This window comes from Herpailurus yagouaroundi, unplaced genomic scaffold, assembly GCF_014898765.1.
Source record: "Herpailurus yagouaroundi ecotype Mexico unplaced genomic scaffold, PumYag 100, whole genome shotgun sequence".
Lineage (NCBI taxonomy): Eukaryota > Metazoa > Chordata > Mammalia > Carnivora > Felidae > Herpailurus > Herpailurus yagouaroundi.
In genome coordinates this window covers 23,859,624-23,882,007 of record NW_024412391.1, presented here as the reverse complement: position 1 = coordinate 23,882,007, position 22,384 = coordinate 23,859,624, and the positions used below count along the sequence as shown (strand labels likewise).

The 22,384-nt window shown below is 38.5% G+C and overlaps 1 protein-coding gene across 5 annotated transcripts in view; it reads left to right on the top strand.

Moving 5' to 3' along the window:
- The window catches only part of CPED1 (cadherin like and PC-esterase domain containing 1), a 268,972-nt gene that overhangs the window by 185,755 nt on the left and 60,833 nt on the right, over nucleotides 1-22,384 (top strand). The window lies entirely within an intron of this gene.

The window sequence follows — 22,384 nt, the reverse complement described above, 5'->3', positions numbered from 1 at the left end:
CCAGGTTTTCTCAATTCTAATCCTGTGTTTTCCAGACAGTAGACTGCCTCTCATTCCATGTGCCATCCTCAGTGACTGATTTCACTTTAACTTTAAATTCTAACTTTAAAAACTAGAGAAACAATATTTTTTCTAAACTCAAGAGAACTAGAAAATAAATCAATAACCAAATGATATTTAAAAAATACTTTTTATTCACCCATTTTATTTCCTATTATCAAAGAAATGTATACTTTTTTGAACATCAAAAACTCTCTCAAATAATATAGTCTCTCAAACTCTAAAAATGAAAGCAGCTCTGAATTATTCTGCATTTGGCAAACATCTAAAGTCTGAAACCTGAATGTGATGACAGGATTTTATTAAATCTTGGTGAAGTCATGTGAGTTCAACTACAAATTAGTTTACAAAAGTCACCCACATACAAATCAGATTTTCCCCATCCCTGTCATTGCTGAATTTTAAAGCCTGTCTGGCCAGTCTTGGCTGTTACAGTATTGGTTCCTTTAGCCTATAAATGTCAAGGTCAGTTGGAGGTAAGGGCCGTGCGCTATTAGAGAGGGAGAATTAAAAGAATGAGGAAAATATTCCCAAATCTCAGAGGATAGGTACTTGGGGAAAAAGTAAAAGAACTTTTTGATGTGTGCTTTTTGACACTTTTTGGAATATAAACTAACATCCAAATTATTTTAGAAACATTGAGTATAGGACAAAGACAGCATTTTCAGAGATTAACAAATAGTTTACAGATTTATAGAGCAATTCATGCCCTAGTGAGCAAAGGACACTGTAAGCCTATTTCCTGTAGACTATACTATAAAGCGTTGATTTAAGTGTATTAGGGAAGACTTCTTGGAGAAAGTGACATCTGAGATGATATTGAAGGGCTGGTAGAAGGCAGTCTGAGGGGGAGGGTACATTCTCAGCCCCGGGGACATCAGAAGTAAAGATGAAAAGCAATGTGTAACATCTGAGAAACTATAAGCAGCACCATGTTGCTCATATGCAAAACCCAACAAAAACTATCTTGGCATTTCTATCTGGTGGTGTACATGCACTGAAGCCCATTTACCGCGTTGACGAAAAAGTGTCATTAACCGTTGTCAAAGGAGGCTAACGTTTAATTTTCTATACCCAAACAATGTAGAAAATGAGTGGCTTTTTATAAAGGATTTTCAGGCAGGCTGGGCTGGGTATTTTTGTCTACCCCCAAGATTACCATGAGCTTAACTGAGATCCAGCTGTGAAATCTGGTAGTACGTATTCTTATAGTTCTCAACAGAAGAAAGAGACACATAAAAAAAATGCTTAGGAAGACTCGTTTGAGATGTTTCGTGATGTTGTTTCTCTGTGCCTTTCTTCATCCCTACCCAATTGATTGCCAGGTCCAGCTTGTCCACATCTTTCATATCTTGTGAACTTTATCTTCACTGTTTCTCATCTGGACTTCTGACAGACTTTTCTCTCTACTTCTAGTCTCATGGCACTCTAGACAATTAAGTGATTTTTCTAAGGGGTAAATATGATTTCATTCTGCCCATAAAACTCTTGGCCCCCGTGCCTTCAGGATAAAATCTCATCTCCTTATAAAATGGCGCCCATGGTTCCAGTTCTCATCTTGTGCCTCAACTTTTGGATTCCTCATTTTACCTTCATTTCCTCTAACTTGCTGTCTTTTAAAGCACTACCCGTTTTCTTAGATTACTTTTCTCTTTTTTCCCAGCAGACACATTCAGTTCGAGTTTATCTCTCTGAGGAACTCATCTTGAGGTTTTAGACCGAGTGTGAGAGAAACCCTTCAGCTTCCTCAGATTATCTTTTCTTATCCATCAGAGAGCACATATCACACAGTATTATAAGAGTTTCTGTCTCCAGTTAAAAACTTTCTAGTGGCTGGGACTTTGTCTTTTATTTATATGTCTTCAGCACCCAGTAAAGTGTCTTGATGTAGTCAACTTGTCAGTAAATATTCATGCAATAAAATGAATTAATGTGTTCTTTCCCTAAAAGTCATATATATATACACTTCTCAAGTGTAAAAAATACAAAGGAAAAATTAAAGGTACATCTTTGTAAATTTGCCTATGTTTATATGAAAAATATGAGTTGTGTATTTTAGGGTGTATTTTTAAAGGCATATTTTAAAAACCAGTTGAGTGAAAAATTTAGTTGAAATTGTTATTAGAGGGGCACCCTGGGTGGCTCAGCTGGTTAAGCATCCAACTTTGGCTCAGGTTATGATCTTACTGTTCATGAGTTCCAGCCCCATGTTAGGCTTTCTGCTGTCAAACAGAACCCCCTTCGGATCCTCTGTGTCCCTCTGTCTCTGCCCCTCCCCTGCTGTCTCTCTTTATCTCTCTCTGTCAAAAATAAATATTAAAAAAATTGTTATAGAAAGACTATTTTTTTTTTTGAGCACCCAGATAGCTCAGTCAGTTAAACAGCCAACTCTTGATTTTGACTCAGGTCATGATCTCACGGTTTGTGAGTTTGAGACCTGCATCGAGCTCTCTGCTGTCAGCACAGAGCCTGCTTCAGCTCTTCTGTCTCTGTCTGTCTGTCTGTCTCCCCTCCCCCCTCAAAATAAATAAATAAACATAAAAAAAAACTACTTTTTTTTTTTTGCAAGGGAAGCCTTTGAATTGAAAGTTGGGGCTCTTTCTACAGTTGTCGGAGTAAGAATGCAACAGCACAATTATGTCCAATCTGTGTTCATTTTTTATACTTTCCGTCAACTCTTCAGCAACTTTTGGAGTGGTGGAATGCCTGTGGCTTTGTGACTAGTGTAGCAAAACAGACTAGCTCTAATTCGCTCAAATTTGGGTGGTTATTGGTTACATGCCTCTGTGGTTCTCTTTCATTGAGTTTTGGGCCCAAAACTCTGGGAGGTATATCAGTTTCAGACCTCAACCCAAATGTATTTTTAATTGGCAAGCTCATCCCAGAAATTGAGAAAGATGGTAAAAGGAAATAGGAAACACTACTATTGGAACAATTCAATTTATACACATTCCTTCTTCATTATTTCCCTGGTATACCAGCAAAAATGACACTGCAATTAGGTCTACAATACATATTTTAGTCAAAGTGTCGTCGGCTCCTTTTTCCAGATGGCAGCAACGAAAGTCCTTTCTAGAAAATGAGTGATATTTAAAGCGGACCTTTACGGACGCTGAAAATACCTTGTACGGTGACTCCATTCCATTCCTCGAATTCTGAGTAAATCAGACAGCCAGAAGCAAAGAGCAATGAAACTGGGGAGAGGAAACTCTGTTAAATCCTCAACATTATATTTGAATTTGCAACTGCTCAATACCACACGTTTGGTCATTTCCTAAATATCATTGACACTGTCCTGTGTCATTTCGTTCTCTTAGCGTTTTCCCCCATCCTCCCCAGTCGCAGGGTGTGTATAAATGCCGGTTATACGGTGGATGGGATACATGGATGTACATGCTGCTTTGGAGGTACTGGTAATAAGGTCCTCGAATATAAGGGCCAACATTATCTTGTTCTCTGTACCCTTCACCTCGCTTAATATTGTGCATTAAATGCTTGATACATAGGGTTCAAATTTGAGTAACCACAGTCCAGCTTTATGGGGAAAGGCAGGCTAGTATTTATTAGAAGTCAGGGGAGTAGAGGGATGAAAAGGTGAAGACATTTTCAGGGAAAATTACCTTTTCTTCATTTCCGTGTCTGAATACAAAACACATGCTCTAAAATAAATAAATAAAGGCTTATCCCTAGTGACAGAGAGTGCACTTATATCAAAATGAAAGAAGTAACAAAATAGATAAGATTTTTATGTTTTCAGTTGAGGAGAAGCAGAGCACTTCCCCCCTGAGTTTCTGACAAGTTGTTGCCAGGCCCAGCCGTGTATTTTCTGGGAACTTCATCAAGTAAAATCATTCTAAGACCCTGCTGCTTTCAAAACCTAGATCAAATTTCCTTTTGGATCTGGGATCTGACCAAGAACATATAGAACCCTTAAGATGGATTAATTTTTATTCTGTTCATCTGATCTCTTTCATTTATCATTTAATAAGTTGACAAAGGGACTGAAATACACAGAGACATGGAATTTTGGGTTACCCAAAATGAGCTCCTGTGACTCAGTCGAATTTGTGGTTTATATTTTAGCCATCACTATGGTTAATTTCTATTTGTTTTTACAATGCATATGAACAAATGTTTGATAAAAAAAAAAATTAAGAGAGAAGGAACCAAAAGTGAAATGTGAGAGCAGTTAGACCGGCCAACGTTGTATTAAAGATACCCAAGTTAAACGATGGAAAATGTGAACAAGCTGGGTTACTTTAGTTGAAAAAATAAACTATTGATAGTACCCTAATACCTTGAAGGTTTGTTTGTTGTACATTCAAGCTTTTCTTCCTCTTGGGTGGAAGTTTCTCTTGGGTCATTTCAAATAATAAAATCAAAAATCACATTAATTCAATTTCTTCTTTAATTTCTTTGTCTTCTTGTGGATCATCTGAAAATTTCAGCTATGACATGATGTGCTAGCTCCTTCACTCTAGAGAGTAGGTTCCAAGCAAGTGGAAAGGGAGAGACCCAGAGCAGAGAAAAGGTCGGAGAAATAGAATGGCCATTTCCTGAGCACCTACTGCGTGTTAGGTTTGACTAGGTGCTTTATATCCATTATCTCACAATTGCCCCCACTCTATAAATGTTATTAACTCCACAGATGGGGAACTTAGGACTTAAAAAGGTCAACGCTTTGCCCAAGACTAGGGGTAGAGTTAAGATTTAAGCCTAGTGCTGAGTTACACCAAATTTTCACGACTTCATATTACCTGTAGAATTGGGATACAAGAGTAATAAATGCCTGATATAAAAACCCAGAAATAAGTCAGATGTATTTTCTTACATGTGTTTAAGAGTTAGAAATTGGTATCTGTAGACTTAATTTATCCGTCCAGGCTTGGCCTCTATTAGCACGGATGAGCAAACACTGACTATAATATAGTTTAAAATGATAGCAGTAACAAATGTTCATGGCACTACCTGAGTAATACTGATTAAAAATAATTAATTACCACAGAGCAGACTATAAACTTATTTTACTAGTTTTCCAGGCCGTTGAAGCAGAGCATACATTGTCTCCGTATAGCAAAACTGTGACGGATAATCATTCCAATTACCAGCAGAACATGGTTTGGGTTTTTGTTTTTTTTTTCCTTGTTAAATCTGTCAAGCTTTTCAACTCAGTATGTCTCATGGCTTATTCTAAAATATAATATAATGTGAAGAATAGAAATGAATCAGAATTCATTTGTGTTGTGGGACTTTCTAATACATCATTTAGGAAAAGGAGTTTCTAGTTTTATAAATTCCATTAGAGAAGAACTAAAATGATCTGTTACATCTCTTTTATTAGTTTTTCTACAAATGGTATGTTTTTCTTCCTTACTATATGACGATATGCAAACCACCCTACTAAAGTCACTTGTTTCCATTGATCAGTCTATTAATTCATTAAAAAAATTATGAGATACAAGTATAAACATAGAGGGCCTCAGACCCACTTAGTAAACATGATAAAATATCTATGCAGATATTTATATTAACTCCAGAAATCCTTGTGTAAAGTTAATTATGAAGACACATAAGTTAAAAATTATTTTTTTTCCTTTTTCTTCTTCTGCAGTTTAATTAATCTCATTGTTATTGAAGATGGTGAGGAATACCTTTCACTCTACAGTAGCCTTTATCTAAACAAAGAGCTGTTCATTGGCTTGATGATTGAAGGCACATCAACATAGCTAGTGGTGATAATTCAAGTAAAGATTTAATTTCTTTAAAAAATCTGATCATTGTAGGTCAGAGAAGTGCATCTAACACACTTACAGTAGGCTCAGAATAGGAAGTACAGCTTCAGATGTTTGCTCTGGAGCCACATGTAGAAAAGTCTGGGCAAGTCGTGGACCAATCAAAACCAAATTTACCTCAAGAATATTTCCACTCATCTCTGCCCGACAACGACCACTGAAGGGATAGGGAGGTTGGCATTTGTATCTGAGAAATTTGAAGGACGTCCAGACAGCTATGAATTTTGAAGGAAATATTTATCTTCCTCATAAAACGAATAAATGTCAGGTTATTTGTCTTCCAAAAACACTACTCACTGCTTAATTCCTGGCGTCTTGACATCTAACAAAATCTCTAGCTTGGTTGGTGTTCGTCTGAACGTGTGCTCTCACGAGCGCGCTATAAATTGACTGTGGAGAAGTAGGGTTTTCTGGAGGGCAGGAAGCCTCCTCTTTGTGTTGTTTGGCACTTGTGTTGGTACCATGAATGTGACACGTAAAGCGACTATGTGGCTAAAGTTGCTGCTTTCCTAGAAGGCAGGGAGAGATGGTGTTCAGTCCGTCTGCTGGTTGAGTGGGCCAAAGTAAACTTTGTTGTAAGCGCTGTCTCGTGGCCGAATGCGTTCTTTCGCAGGGCATATCATTCGGTTTTCAGACATAATTTAGCTTCTCTGGGATGTGGGGAGCAGAGAGGAATTCTGCTGCTGCCTGCTGGAACCTCCTGGTGAAGAAGATGGTAGGGAGAAGAGTGCTGGGAGCAATCTGTTGCTAAGAGCTGGGAGAATTGAAACTTCGGTCTGCTCAGTCGGCATTAGCTGTATGCAGTCTGTAGCGGCCCCTAGGTGCCAGCTACCTGCAGCCTGCCTCTCGGTAAGCTTGCGGCCTCCATTGTACCCTCTGGCTGCTTGCAACCATAAGGCAAATACTTAATCAGCAGCTTTTGAAAAAGAGCACGATTAAGAAACCTGTAAAATTCTCTTCCCTGATTAAAGCAGCAACTATGTGGCAAAATCTATTAGAGCTGAGTTAGAGACCATTATAGTGGAGAAAATAAATTATTAAGGGGCAGATTTGTAGGTACTCTAGGAAAATAGATTTGGCCGGGCTAGTCCTGTCTCCCAGCTGTGAGAATTAAATAGGAGTCTGGGGACATGTTAAATTTAGCGCAGGACATAGTTATAAGACAGCAGGGAAAATACTGTAACTGAAAGGCAACAGTTCCCCTCCACGAAATGCACATTGATTTTCAAAGGCCAGAAAGTGGTTCTTCAGTCCCTGTGCTACTGTATGGTGATAGAGAAGAATGCACGTGACCACATTTGAGATCACACTTAATTTATTGTTAGTTTTATTTTTAAACCCTTCCCATAAGTCTAGCTCATTAGAGCAAGAAAGCTTTAATGAGATAACGGGCATAAAAGCAATCTAGAAAGTTAAAAACCTCCATTCAGTTGTCATTCAGCCTTAACAGTTTTCACTGTGTGTAAGTTTATTGCCTTTTAAGGATATCAAATATAAATGAAGATAAATGTTCGCTTCTCCAGACTTACCCACTAAAATATGCATTTTTCAGAAAGTAGTTAACCCACAAATTGCCAGCAATAGAGCCTTGTTTTTATTTTAGTTCTTCCTTTGAAAAATGCTATACTTTTTCCTAAAGAATATCTATCTGGTAAGTCCTGACATTAAGAGAGAATCCCTAAAGCAGGTTTTTCAAGTTGTAACAAACGAGTGCATTGAATGTCACTTAAAAACCTCTTGCTTTATGCTCATGTACTTATTCTTTTATTCTATAAATGTTTATTGATCAGGTACAATGTATGAAATCACGTGAAATACCGTCAGGAATAAAAGTAATACCACTAATACCGTTACCATGACTACTGTTGCTAATAGCAATCACTTACAAAAGGCATACTGTGTATCAAGCACTATAGGAAGCACTTTACACAGTTTCATTTATTCCTTGCAACAACCCCATGAAGTAGGTGCTATTATTACCCTGAGTTTCACACTTAAGGAAATTGAGACGCAGAGAGGTTAAGTAAAGGCCAAGGTCACACAACAGGTAATTGGCAGAAAAGAGATTTAATTCAGGAAGGATTGTTTACACTTGAGAGAGAGAGAGAGAGAGAGAGAGAGAGAGCGCACACGCACGCGCGCACACAGGGGAACGGTCAGAAGAATGCTTGGAAAATTGCTGAGGGGACCCAGAAGACAGAGAGTCCCCGTGCTGGGAGAACCACGGAATGGGGATGAAGCCTGGACAGTGCGTGCGAGCTGCATGTGTTGAGCTGGAGGCTGGGGCTGCCAGGCCACAGGAGTGGGGAGCGAGCCACCCAAACTGCCTAGGCTGTGGAGTACAGCAAGTTGATTACGGGTGTGAAGCTAGACTAGTAGGCTGGGCCCAATTATAACAACTCTAAAGGTCAGGCTGGGCCGTATGGCCTTTGTTTAATGCCAATGGAAAAATCATTGATGGTTTTTTTTTTTTTAATATTGGGGATACACTCTGAAATGCATTTCAAAGTTTAAGTCTGATAACAGAGTGTTTGGGTTGCGATGGAGAAAGACTGATCCAACTTGCATGGAATACGATTGCCAGAAAAAAAAAAAAAAAATGTCCGAAAGTACTGTTTGGGGATGGCAGTGATGCAAAAGACAAGCTGGTTCCAGCAGAATATTTTATTACTTCAGGAGAAAAGCCTCTCAACGACTCTATAGGGCCGGCCTGACAAAATGAGAAGCCTTTAGGGTTCCTACGCCACCTTCCGAAGGTCATGGGGGCACACCTTCCTTGAGGGCTCTCTGTCGCTTCTTGGGTGAAAGCCCCTCTTTGGTCGTTGCATTCAGTGTGGTTCCTTTGCATACACACTGTGCTTGCCTGTAAGATAAGTATATCGGATCCGTTTTCATTTTAACTCTGCGGACGGCGGGTGTGAGCGGAGCGGGCATACTTGTGTCTGACTGGAAGCATCTGCAGCTTATTTTCCATGGTGTTGTGCCCTGTTTTCCCCTCTGACTCATGGCTTGGAGAGCAATGCCCAATCCTGCTCTTCTCCTCTTGAAGCAACTTTCACAGGAGCTGCCGCCAAGACCGCCTCTCCCCATTGTCTGAAAATCAATGCGCCGGAGGCTGTTCTTACAGATGTGGCATGACTTATCAAAGTGTGATTTTTATCTCCGCTTTCGTTTCTGTTAGTAACCGAAAACACGGTGAAAATCAGTTATTTCCTAGCTTCGTTATGTGAACCTTCAGAGTTCAGGACACATGTATGAAGATCCCTCTGCAGCAAGTATGGTAATGGTGGGTTAAAATCGACTGTTTTTTTCCCCTACCCACCAAGGAGTAGGCTTCTGGGTTATGAGAAACAATGGTCATCCCTTCAGTAAATGCAGATTCAATGCCAGGGAACGACTTTACAGTCTGTAAATGCCCCAAAATTGTTGGAGCTTGCTGAAATGCCGTAAGAAAGATTACACTGGAATAGGAATTACAGGTGCACGTGAGCATTCCGACTGGGAAGCTAAGGAGCATCTGACAAAGGGTCTTAGAAGGTCAGTGCCAGCTTGGCATTGCTAAATGTTGTTCTCCAAGATTTATAAGCAGAAGTAAAGAATGCACAACACTGGCTCTCTCAACCGAATCCCAACCTTGCTAACCAAATTAATTCAGTCTTCACTGAATTAATGTGTTAAATGTCTTCACTGGGTATAGCATCTTTCTGTGCACTGTAGAAGGTATACACAATATATGGAAAATGCAATTCCTGTTTTCTAGGCCAGGGCTATTGGTAGAAAAATAATGTGAGCCGCATGTATAGTTTTAAGGTTTCTGGAAGCCACATTTAAAAAAGTAGAAAGAAGGGTGCCTGGGTGGCTCAGTCGGTTAAGCATCCAACTTCAGCTCAGGTCATTGATCTCCTGGTTTGGGAGTTTGAGGCCCACGTTGGGCTCTGTGCTGACAGCTCAGAGCCTGGAGCCTGCTTCAGATTCTGTGTATCTCTCTCTCTCTCTGCCCCTCCCTGGCTCGCGCTCTTTCTGTTTCTCAAAAATAAACATTAAAAAATATATATTAAAAAAGTAGAAAGAGGTGAACTTAATTTTTTAAATGTTTTAATCTTTTATTGTAGACTTTGAGCTCTGAAAATAATGAGAAAAAGGAGATAACATATTCTCATGAACACATCAGCAAAACAGTTGAAATAGCACTTACTTTATCTTGAAGTATTTTCCCATTGTATGTTGGTGTTTATTTTTTGATGATGGCAAATTACATTTACCGATGCTTTGTTCTTTTTTTAACCATACTTTTTATTGAGATAAGAAGAGGCGAAGTTAATTTCAAAAAAATTTTTAACCAAATATACCCAAATTATCTCAATATTTAATCAATATAAAATTGTATTCTTTTATTTTTTTTTAATGTTTATTTATTTCTGAAGGAGAGAGAGAGCATGAGTGGGGAGGGGAAGAGAGAGGGGGATACAGAATCCAAAGCAGGCTCCAGGCTCTGAGCTGTCACCACAGAGACCCATGCGGGGATCACACTCACAAACAGCGAGATCATGACCTGAGCCGAAGTCAGAGGCTTAACCAACTGAGCTACCCAGGCGCCCTGTAATCAATATAAAACTGTTAATGAAATACCTTCCATTCTTTGTTTCATGTTGTTTTTCAAATCTAGTGTGTATTTTATACTCACAGTGCATCTCAAGTGAGATGAGCTACGTGTGGCTTGTGGCTACCCTATTGGACAGCACAATCCTAGGCATTTAAAAATCAAATTGGGAGGGACGCCTGGGTGGCTCAGTCGGTTAAGCATCTGACTTCGGCTCAGGTCATGATCTCATGGTTTGTGAACCGGAGCCCCGCCACCCCCCCCCCCCACACACACACCGTGTTGGGCTCTGTGCTGACAGCTCAGAGCCTGGAACCTCCTTGGGATTCTGTGTCTCCCTCTCTCTCTGCCCCTACCCCGCTTGCTCTCTCTCTGCCTCTCTCTTTCTCTCTCTCAAAAATAAACATTTAAAAAAAATTTTTTTATTAAAAAAAATTTTTTTAATAAAAAAATAAAAATCCAATTTGTATGAAAGGTCTTTTTACATGGTGATAAAAATAAAATCTTGCAAACAAATGGGATGTTCATAACATTCATGGTCATCATTTAATTAATCAATTAGTGCAGTGTTTCCAAGGGTGTAGTCTGAGAAACAGACTTTTCCTATAAGGTGTTATGTAAAAAAAAAAAAAAAAAAAAAAAAAAATGAGGTATGATTATATAGGTTAGAAAATTCTGGGTTAAACAAATTTTCATCTGCCACTCTTCTAGTTGAAACTTCGGATATGCTGATGTCCATTGTGGATTTCCAAGAAGAGAATGTGTATACGATATTTCCTATTCTTAATTGATCATGAAATTGTTTTTTCACAGAACATCTCTTGGCTCTAGTGTTACAGGGAACATACTGTGGAAAATGCTGATTTAAGCCCAAAATAGTGATGTCGGAATTTGGAAATCGGAAAGAGGCAAAATGGAGCGGTCCTGGGAAGCCTTTGTGGGGTTGTGGGTGTACCTTCAGTTAATTCTTCTCCAGTGTGTCCAGCAGAATCTCTGTGATAGCATTTGGCACACTCTTCACTTGGCCACCGCCTTCTAAGTTCCTTAGAGAGAAGAAATAGATTGTTATTCACATCTTGATCTCACACTGGACTGAGCATAATTATCAGTAAATATTTGCTGGATTGAATTGAATAGAAAGTTTGATAAAGACCAATGCAGAGTAGAGCACTTGAAGAGTAATGAACTTCGTAAGTCCAGGAAGAGAAACAAATCACACTACCAAGTTCAGGTTAATGAGGAAAAGACAGTGAGAGAAATTGTGTTCCTGACACAGCAGGGAAGCCCTTCCCAACTCCTCTCAAGCGTTCCATGTCAAGCTCACTTATTGGAGAATCTTCACATTCATGGCAAATCAGAGAACAAGAGAGGGCAAGGAAAGCCATGGAGAGAAGGGTAGACAAAACGAGGCAAGGCAATAATATGCCAACATTTAATAAAAAACGCTCTTCACCTAACACATATGGGAGTTTCTGCTTTTAACAGGTAAATCTTTAGGTTTTTTTGAGAAAATGAGATCTGAGACAAAAGACAGGAGGACATGTATCACATAAAAGGTCAAGATCCAGAACTTGGGGAAGAAACTCTAGAAAGTATAATTTCTACTCAGATACCCAAGAATCACATGATTTACTGAAATGAATTATTTAGATATGAATATTCAGGAAATTTTGTTCTTCTAAGCAATAGCTTATTGCATGTCTAGATGTGGGGTGACTGACCCATGTCCCTACCTGTTAAGCTCTCTCTCAGAATCTAATTTCTGGATCCCCTTATAGATATAGTCCTTCCCAGAGGAAGACACCCAAAACACAAAGTAAAGCAATCTCTTTCATTTTTCTCCTTTACTCTTCACCTAATCTGCAGCCTGTATTGCCTTTTCTTGTCTGCAAAATCTGCTTTTAGATATGGACTCCCCCCTCTTAGCCTGAACACAAAAGGAGAGAAAGACACCTACTCCTCTCCAACATGGATGACAGTTTTCCAATACTTGATAAAACAGAAATATGGAGTAAGATTGAGTATGCTAAAAAATTTGGGTGTACTATAAAGAAATTAAAACTCTGACCAGAGCTGTAATGAAAGACTATTCCTAGAACTCCAAGATACATTTCAGGGAATATGTTTCCTATTCTAGACTTAAACATCTAAAAGAAAGGGCAATTTCCTTAATTCTACTCCCAAAAATCCTCTCCAGAACATTACCTTTGACCTGGCTTCCAGTCACCAGACATACTCTTTTAGCTTGTCCTTCCAAAGTTTTGACCACCCAAAGAATGCACCAGGCTGAAGATCAAAGAACTCTTCTGCTTTCCACTTGGCTGCTGGGACAGCTCTCTGTTGTGCTCCTGCTGGAATTAGCACCGATGTCTTCATAGGAGCCAGCCAGAGGAATAGGGCAACCAGTCATTGGAAACATGGGGAAGTGGTGAAGATTCCAAGAGCCCCCTGGAAAGCCATGCTCCCCACTTCCCAGTGAGAGGCAGTGCCGCCCTTCCTGGTTGGGAAGCTGTGTAGGAAGGAAGTCTAAGCCTGAGAGAGCCATGGGGGCATTATTTGGAGGTAGAGTCTTCTATCCAGAAAGTATAATCACTGTTAAGATCGTGATCAAAACAAGACAATTGTTTCAAGAAAAAAAATACTTTTCCATAGTTTGTTTGCTTTTTTTTTCTGTAGTTGGGCTCCAGAATTATCAGAACACATTCTGGTGTATTATCTCACGTGACGCTCCTGGTAAAGGAAGTAGGGGCAGGGAGCCACTGCAGAAACGTGAGGACAGAGAGTGTCTTGTTTACTATCACACCTGCATTGCCCTACAGAGCTCCTGGCCTGTGGTAGGCATTCAGTGACTATTTATTGAGTGAATTAATGGGTGCCCATTTTGCAAATGGAGAATCTGACTTGGGAATAATGAATGATCTTGCCAAAGACAACCCAGTTATTAAGTAGCTGAGTTGGTGCTATGACCCAAGTCATCTGACACATTTTCCAAAGCACCTCTAGAAAGGTTTGTGTACTCAGCTTTCAAAGAATGCTTGATGCAAAACACACGCATTTCTTTCTTTTTTTTTTCTAGAATTATCCCCTCCTTCAGGCTTAGGCTTTTATTAATTTCTAAAACCAGTTGCTCCTATTTTAAGACCCGCTGGCGTGTAGCCCATCGTAAATAAAGATGACACACCTGGCCCACCACCAAAGGACATGACCCACCCATTCCAGATCTTTTCCACTCTTCTCAAGCTTTCATCCCTGTGCCCTAAGTCTCAACAGATCATTAACAAGATCAAAGTAAGCTGGTATGAACTCACAATGTCTCCGAATTCTTCTATACCTTCACAGATTCCTCCTTTCTCTGACTAATCTCTCCTCTTCCCTCAGACCTCAGTAATTCCTATCTCCTGGAAACCTTGCTCCATCAATGAATTATTTTTCAAGTCCATCCTTCCTCTGTGTCAGCAAAAGTCACCTCCACATTTAAAAGTAATTCTTTCTCAGGGTGCCGGCATGGCTCAGTTAGTTGAGCGTCCAACTTCGGCTCAGGTCACGATCTCATGGTTTGTGAGTTCGAGCCCCGGCGTCGGGCTCTGTGCTGACAACTCAGAGCCTGGAGCCTGCTTTGGATTCTGCCTCCCTCTCTCTCTGCCCCTTCCCGCTTGTGCTATCTCTCAAAAATAAGTAAATATTAAAAAAACATTTTTTAAGTAATTCTTTCTCTATCCTTGTGACTCCTGGAGCCATCTTACCGTCTTTCCACCTCCCCTCCTGTCAAAAGCTAAGCCCCCTGCAGCATGACTTCCAGTCCACCAACAGACTGTTCTATACCACCCCAGAGCCACAGTAGCTCCCTCTGTAGTTAGTTCTGCCCTTTAAGGTAAGTAAATTGCCAACTGCCCTCAGTGCGCTTGAGTCGAGAAATTTTGGTCCCCTTCCTGCACAACTTCTGGTTTTCATGGTGCTATGGAAATGCTGAATTTTCTCTCTGAGAGAAACAAGGCTAATGAAATTAACAACTTTCATATTAACAGGAGGGAACATGACCAGAGGCATGATGGAGGAGGAGGGTGACCGTGTTGAGTGAGTCGATTATGAGGCTATGTCTTATTTGGGTGTCCAAGGGCAGAAAATAGAAGGTGGAAGTGTGGGGGGGAGTGCTGAAAAAGGAAAGAAAACAAGGTGAGAAGCTGCTTGCTAGCTGGGGATGCTTGGCAAGGCTCACCCCAGGTCTTGAGACTGTCACACTATGGCGTCAAAAAGCCAGGACTCACCTCTCCACCAGAGCTCTCCATTTGCCCTGCTCTCATCCACCCCCTTCCCCCACTCTCAAGGAGGGAAGGCAGAATGGCCTCAAAAAGAAGAGATTTGCCATAGTCTATATTTCCTCAAACTCCTGAAATTCCCGGACACTCCGGAGAATGAATCTCTACTCTAAAAACTTCTTTCACGTACTTAATAGATGTCTCAGTTAAAAGACCTTTGTTCCAAATTTGGGGGGAGGGGGGCTTAAATACAAACTAAAGTTAATTTAGTTTAGGTAAGAAAAAAAAAGGCTTTTGCTTTTTTGTTGAGGTGACCTAAATTCTCTATAGAAGTCTAAAAGTCTATAATAGGTTTACCAAGTAGAAGCCCCTGAATGAGAAAAAAGGATCAGAAAAAGCCTAGAGATGCTGAAGGAAAAGTACTCTAAACTAAGTGTTGGAAAGACCTGCTCCTGTTCATTGTCTTCTGAGAAAAGGCAGGAGAAATTCTGCACCAATATATTTCCAAGTTGGCCAGTTAGCACACACCTACAGGCAACCAGATCTCACACTCTGCTCCCATGGGTGCAAATCCTCAGGTGTCCTACCTGGGCCAGATCTGAACTGATCCTCTAGAGTGACAGGCAGAGCAGGCCACAGAACCTGAATAGCATTCAGATGATGAGCACTATCCCTTCACACAGGACTTGTCAGTAGCCCAGATGATCTAAAAAGGAGAGGCACATTATCTCATTTCCCCTGGATACAATACTAGTTAAAAGTGGAAAGAATTATAAACAGAAAGTTACAGCTTCATTAAGCCCATGATGCAGGTCAAGTTTCCTGGCAGCCAATTTTGCCCCAGGCCAGTGCTAGACATGTAGTCATTTACAGGCAGAAATAATAGCAGATTATATAGTCCTTTCTGTGCACCATGTGTGGAAGCTTTATATAGCTATTAATGTGCCTTTCCTACAGAAAACGGTCAGATAAATATAACCAAAAAGGAGTCATTGCCTAATCTTGATGATTCAAATGGGGGCTGCAGGCCTCCTCCATAAAATATTGGTTTTCTTTTCTGAGATGCAGTTCCTTTCATTATTAATTCAACAAAAGGTTAAATTAATTTCCACTCTGGAAAGTAAGATTTATTTTGATGATGCAGATTTCGGATGAATTACATATACTGAGAAAACTACATGGCTGTGCCTATTAATAGGTAAAATAATCATTGTAATTTCTCCTTTTTTGAGGATTTTTTCTTACATTTGTATATGTTACCATGCACAAGAAGTCTTCCTATGTTTTATGAGACCCTTAGAAACATTGCCCTTTATAATTCAGAAATAGAGAAAATCCGTAACTTCAGATTTTATAAATCCCACTTATCTGTCAATGAGGCAATACTTCCATTTGGAGTCAGTTAATTATTTCATCCCTCTTATTTTTCACCCTGTAAGTAACTCTGAACTCTGCGTTCACTTTTCACATGGTGAAAAACTTTTCTGATCACTCTTCAGTTGATATTTAGGAAAGTCAGGTTTCAGGTACTTGTGATATAATCTTTCTTCACACTTTCAGAAGTTTCTGGTATTGTTTTTGTCTTTATTTTCTGGGAACTGAGCTCGAATCCAGTCAGAGATAATTCTTTCTTTTGGTTGTTCTGAGCTGGAGAACGGAGTCAGATATGATTTTAAATAAAGAAATAGAATGTACACTATTCATCTGGGTTACTTTTCTTGACTCTCTCAAAAGCATTCATGTATAGTGATGCCTGGGAGCGAGCTCAGATTTTGATCACTTTGAAAGCATAAGACACTGTGACTTGTTCAGTTCAAATGTAACTTAAATATTTGGATACTAAAAAAGCTCTTTAAATCATGAATTGGAAGCAAGGAGACAGCTAAAAGTTACCTAGCCAATTAGTTGGTTACCTTAAACAGGCTGATAAAGACTGACTTTGGACCAAATGTAGGCTTCATCATCCATGAGAAAGGAAAGCTCACTCCACTGACAGGAAAGCCAGACAGGACAGCTGTTGTCACAGGACTTTTATTTTTTTTTGTTTTTAACTCAAGCAAATCTAGTCACCCGCTTCCTGTATGTAAATACAGGTACTAGTAACCTTCCTTCTTCCATCTTGAAATTGAAATTATATCAATGCTAAAAGGAGCTTCAATTGCCAGAGACAGATACCCTCCCTCGAAAAGGAAAAGGGAATGAATGCATAGGAGAGGGGCTCAAAGCATTCCCTGAAAATGCTAATAAAAGCAAAATAATGACATTTTTGCCTTATAAATTTTAAACAGATAATTAAGAAACTTTGACTTTTATTTCTCTGAAGGACAAGCATTAAATAGGCCAAAATGGGCAGCTGGGAGTCGTGAATATTAATATCACAAAAGGTTATATTCTCTTTACAGAAGAATATTTTGCATAATTGAAAACTCTATTGTTCCAATTAAAATACAATTTTCCTTAATAAAATTTAATTTGCACAGAACTTTCAAAGAACATATCTAGGGTATAAAACAAACCATGATGACCTTTTATTAATGGTTACTTATTTTAGTTTATATTGATTTTATTCCAAACAATACAAAATGCGTATTTTGTATTGTTATATATACACAAACATCATGCTCCAAACATCATGGTCTGGTATATACATATCTAGCCTGCTAACTATTATATATATTTACCTAAAAGTGAAGCAATTCAACATAAACTTTTATTTGTAACCTACATTCTTCACTTGCAATATTATGGATATCTTTTTTGATCAATACATACTCATGCTTAATTTTTTTTATAATTTTTTTCTTTTTATTGTCTGAAAATTCAGAGTATCATTGAAAAAAGAAAAAACTACTCATAATCTGAAAAACCTTATATAAAATAGTTAGTGAAAATCTCTCCATTCATCTAATCCTACCAACCCACACTTAGAATGTGGATAGTGAATACAAATGAGTATATCCTTTCAGATTTTGACCAAAATGATACTGACATATCTATATATACACCTATATATATTTTCTTTTAATAAGAATGAAACTGCTATAACAGTGGTGTGAAATTTCTGTTGTTCCCCGACTTTAATATGTATGTACATCTTTTCAGATCAGTTGATATATAATGACCTCCATCTTTTTAGTGGCTGCTTTTTATTGGTCCTTCTTGAATAAAATGTATTGCCTTACTTAGTTCTTCATTAGTGGGCATTCAGATGGTTTCTTATGCTTTGCTACCATAAATATTACTACAATAATCAGCCTTCTGCACATAAATCTTTACATATGTACACTCTTATTTCTGTAAGAAAGAAAATGGAAGGGATGCCTGGCTGGCTCAGTCAGTAGAGTGTGTGACTCTTGATCTCAGGGTCATGAGTTTGCGCCCCACATTGGGTGTAGAGATTACTTAAATAAATAATATTTTTTAAAAAGTAAATGGAAGTAGAATTACTAGATTAAAAAGAATGAGAATTTTAAACTTTAATAGATCTTGCCAAATTACTTTCCATAAACAATGCATGAGCTTCCCTGTTTCCCCACACTCTCATCAACCCTGGTGTTAGTTACAACATTAGAAGCTAAAGTGGAGAATATAACTAGATGTACATCATGGTTCTTAGACACACTGACAAAAACTTGCACAAGGAAGTGCTCTATTAATTTATATACATCACTAAGAGGTACCGACTCTTTTCTCCAATAGTATTAATTTCAGGCTCTCTTATAACCAAGGGGGACATCACTACATACCAAGAAGCTGGAAAAGAATTGATACTTAGTACTGATTAAATATATGGTGCAATACATACCACATATTGAACAAAGGCCAAATTGACTCAAAACCCAAATTTATTCAGTTGTCACTGTCTGTGTACTATTTACGTTGTCTAGTTCTTGGGGCAAATTTTACACTATATATATGTACATATGTATGTACATATATATTATGTATATATAGTTTAAAATTTATTTATGTTATATGTGTTATATTGTGTTATATGTGTCATATTGATACATATATATTAATCTCTGAAGAGGCTTGAAGAAAAAGGTACACCTGTCTATGGATAAGTAGTTACAGTAGAGTATGATACATCTGTAATATTATGACATTACAGCAAAGCGAGAACAACCTCTTTGAGGCAAGAAGGGAAGGGAGGCCAAGAGAGATTTCTCACAAGAGATAGCAATTTTGTGTGGTCCCAGAGCATCCTAGGACTTCCAGACAGAGGTGAAGTCATAGGGGAATAGCAAGTAGATCTGTGGGCTGGAATACAGGATAAAAATGAGAAGAATAAGAGAGAGGCACTCAAGTGAGACGATTGATCTCAGTTGCAAAGGATTTTGGTTGTTATGCCAAAAATTTGGATCTAAGCCTGTCCTCACTGGTGAGCCAGTAGATTTTTTTAAAACAAGGAGGACACACAAATGTGAACAAGTAATTGTTGAGCACCATCATTCCAGGAAGTCTGGAAATCATCACTGGGGTAGACTTGTGCAGCTACTCATAACACCCAGGGAGTGTCTAGTCAAAGAAACACAACTCTGATCCCAAGAAACAGTATTTCAATAAACATCACCATATATGTCCTCTCCTCAGAATTCTATACTTCAGCATTTTATGCCATTGTCCATAGGCAGTCTATCTGCACATCGCACAGGCATTTCGAGCTTGACAACTAAACCGAACATATCTTCCTTCGCCCCCCTTCATGAACAAACTACTCTCTCCCTTCTCGTGTGTCCATTCAATAGCCCAAAGATTTCCAAAAGATTTCGTAGTTTTGTTTTTTTTTTCCCTCACCGCCACTACTTATAACTTCCTCCTGTGGGGTCTCCTGTGTCCTGGCCCCTTCCCCCCCATTCTATTCTAGACTGCCATCACCTTTTGCCTTAACAATTACAATAGTCCCCTCACCAACTGCCTTGCCTCTAGACCCAGCAGTCTCCACACCTCTTTTTTTTTTTTTTAAGTTTATTGATTTATTTTGAGAGAGAGAGAAGGAGCAAGGGAGAGGGGCAGAAAGAAAGGGGGGTAGAGAGAATCACAAGAAGGCTCAGCACGTGGGACTCCATCTCACGAACATGAGGTCATGACCTGAACCAAAATCAAGAGTCAGATGCTTAACCAACTGAGAGCCACCTAGGCACACTGACCTCTTTAGGGTTTTTAAAAAATATGCAGATCTAATTATACTCCAAAAGCCCACCCCACCACCATCACCATCAAAATCCTTCTATCATGTCTTAATACTACATAAAGGTAAAAAAAAAAATGATTACAAAACATAGTGAACAGTTTAACTTCATTTCTGCAAAATGTATGCACATGTAATGAATGCGGTGTGTTTAATACACAACTGAAACATAGTATGCATGGATGTATGGTGAAATCCAAAATGTCATTGGTACTTTCCATTTTTTAACTTATTTTTTATTTTCAAACCTTCTAATGAGCATGCATATGTTACTAATTAGTTAATTAATTAATGAGAGGAATGATAAAACCCAAGCCCTTTAGTATAGTTTGTATCACTCTATCCTTTGGCCCCCGCTTCCCACAAAACCTAAAGCTGACCTATAACCTGTTGTGTCCTTGATGTTCTTAAAATACACCCTTCTTTCTAATTGCTAGCTTTTGCATATTTATTACCTTTTCTTGAAGACATTGGTTTCCTCTTCTCTTTCTACTCATCCTTCAAATTGGTCTCCCCCTTTTTAACACCAGGCTCCTTCAACACTGGGGCTATTTCATCCCGTTGACCTGGGTCTTCCCTTCACAGGATGAGAGCAAAGTAAATGATCCTGGAGGAAATGAATGATGGAATGTTCTCTTGGCTATAAATGAAACTAAATTGGAGGTTATAGTCTCCCTCAATATTTACCTTAATACCGTTTATACAAAGTCATAAGAAAGAACTCCAAATGACTTCTTCAGCAATGTTAGATAATGTCCTCTTGTGGTAGGCATAGTTTTGGAAAGCATCGACTGACTTCCAACCCTATCAGTCCTCTATTTTTTAAAAATACATGGGTGTTCTCCGATAAGCCATATTTGAAGTTTGAAGCTTTTTACTTAACTTTAATTATTTTTATTTATACTGCATTTTATTTCCTTAATACAGAAATGCCTGCAGTCATTTTTAACATCATTAGAAAGGACTCATTTAGCCACATAGATATTGCTATTTAAATTCACTGAGAATAAAATATGTTAACATGTATTGGGTGATTTTAAAGGGGTTAAGAAGGATGACAACAATTTCTTAATTCTCAAGCATGTAACTATTACTAACTTACATGTGTACTTACCGAAACCAGTATGATTCAGTATTATATGTGGACTTCTAAAGCAGCTTTTTTTTTTCCAAATTGATTATTTCTTATTTTGTATAATGTATCACTTGTCATTGAGAATTAAATGGGTAATAAAGTGATATTTACATAACTTATTTGCATTTTTTAAATGAGTACATTTAATTCCTATGCGTGGCTGTGAGAGAGTAAAAGAGTAACCCTTACTTTTGAGAATGATGCGGCTCTGAAAAACTTATCCCAAGGAAATTATCTCAACCTTTTGACACAACTTTGACTTTGTCCATCTGTGCATCGTTGGCTGTCGATTAGCTCTCGGCTGCTCACATGTATTGTAACTGGGCTGTATTTACTTTCCTTTCTGTTCCCTATAAGCTTCATCCTGCCTCGAGTTCTGATTTTATAGCAGCTTTTTAAAAAAATACTTGATTTTGTTAGAGCGGTTTTAGGTTTACAATAAAATTGTATCAACATTACTCACCAGAATGGTATTTTTTTTTAAGCCAATGACAAACCTATGCTGATGAGTCAGTCACCCAAAGTCCATCCTCAAAATGCATTCCAGGTCACTCTTGGCATCGTACATTCTAGGGATTCAGAGACATGTATCATGACATGTGTCCATCATTACAATATCTTACATTGTATTTTCACTGTCCTAAAAGTCCTCTGCACTCTGATCATTCATTTCTCCTCACAGCCGCACCCCCCTAAAGCAGGTTTTTAAGACACTGCTTTGTTTTTCTCCTATTCTACTCACAAAGGGACAATCTTTGGATACATATTCTTATGTATATCAAATCACACAAAATTTCATCAATAATTGTTTGTTCTAATTTGTGGTCCACTTTTACCATTTAATACTTACTGCTCAACAATATCAAGTCACTTTCTGATTTTTATTGATTCACAATACTTACAAAATTGTTCTTAAAATGAGAGAAGAGTGTGTGCATGTTTAATTCTCATTACAGGTAATAAATTGTTTTTGCTTTCAACCTAAATAAAAATGACATTTATATACTTTCATATCTTGACTTTCCATAAAACTTAGCTGCAAATAAAAACAAATTTTCCTCCTATGTGTGTAAGAAACTTTCCCAAGGGGGGAAAAGCCTTGAAAATGTTGACCCACCTCAAAGGAAACGTTCCACCAGACAAATTACTCTACAAGTGCTATTTGTTTAGAATGTCTATTAATAGAGCTAATCCTAATGCATAGATATGTTGCATGATGTGCATAATGTGGCTTTTGGTGCACAATATTTAATTTTAATCATAACCACATTTGTTGAGCCCTTCTTGTGATCATGCATGGTTCTGCATTCATTACATGTATTCATTTATTTAATCCTCTGAGCAGTC